Genomic DNA, 1,283 nt, shown 5'->3' with positions numbered 1-1,283 from the left:
GTATGTATGTATGTATTTCGGTCTCGAGTATTAGTATTTCAGTAAGAAGAGTGTTTTGAAATTAAATGATATGAGACCATTGATCCATGTAAGCCGTGACGGCTTGTTTTCAATGGATCATGGATGGGACAGATAAGGTTGTTGTGTCCATCTTACGGCTTCAGGTACCGGCATTGGTCTTAGGGCAGGTCAGTCGAGGACAAAATCCGAGGCACGGTCCAGTCACAAACTCTAGGAAACCCCAGATCCTTTACACGAGAAACATTCTTTAATCGTACAGACCGTTGAGTATGAGCTGATGACTAGATCTTTGACACGCCCTATCCATCGTTTCGAATCCAACAGCAGGTCGAACTTAATATTATTTGTTCTTTGAAATTCGTTCCATGTTTGCGCGAGAGAGTAGTCTGGTAGCTTTTGCAGCCAAGTTTTGCGAGCAAACGGAAGGTTAATGACGATTTCTCCTCCCCTTCGTACTATGTATGAAAAAGTGTTGATGATGTTAGGCGTCAATTCCTTCAAGCAAAGATACGCATATTTCAGTTGCGCTACTAATGCTAGATCCTTAATAGGGGTTGATAGGGGTTCTCAATTCACGTCGACTCTTTGGCAACAGTTGATGAATCTCATCAGAGTTCGACACTTTATGACTACAGCATACCACCCGCGGTCCAATGGTCTAATTGAATGCCTTCACCGTCAATTAAAGGCGGCCCTTCGAGCAAACCTTGCGGGTCCCAATTGGCATCAAAAATTACCTGTCATTCTCGTAGGCCTGAGATCTATTTGGAGAGAAGAACCAGACACATAGGCGGCAGAAATGGTTTATGGAACCAGACTTCGACTTCCGGGTGAATGGTTTCATCCAAATGTTGTTTCACCTACAATGACGTTCGTGAAAAGTCCACAAGATCAAATGAAAAACCTTGGTCCAGTTCCTTCTCCCCAGAAACGGGTTAAAAAACCTTTCATTCCCAAAAGACTTGCTCAACGGCAGCCATGTTTACCTTTGAATTGGCTCATACAAAACACCTCTGCAACGACCGTATTCAGGACCACATAAAGTGATTTCCAGATCAAATCAGACATTTACCATTGACATTTCCGGTCGCACAGATACCGTCTCAATCGACAGACTCAAACCAGCTTTTCTACCGCAAGAACTTCAGGGAACAGGAACTAGATCTGGCCGGATTTCAGGGATTCCATAGTGATGTTGGGTTTTTGTTTGTCATTGTTTCTCTTTACTTTTTCTTGTTTTTTTTTCTATTATTCCATTTGTT

The sequence above is a fragment of the Tigriopus californicus genome, chromosome 5 (assembly GCF_007210705.1).
Source record: "Tigriopus californicus strain San Diego chromosome 5, Tcal_SD_v2.1, whole genome shotgun sequence".
In the NCBI taxonomy this organism is placed as follows: Eukaryota; Metazoa; Arthropoda; class Copepoda; order Harpacticoida; family Harpacticidae; genus Tigriopus; species Tigriopus californicus.
The sequence above is the reverse complement of the archived record's forward strand: the minus strand, read 5'-3'. Positions refer to the sequence as shown.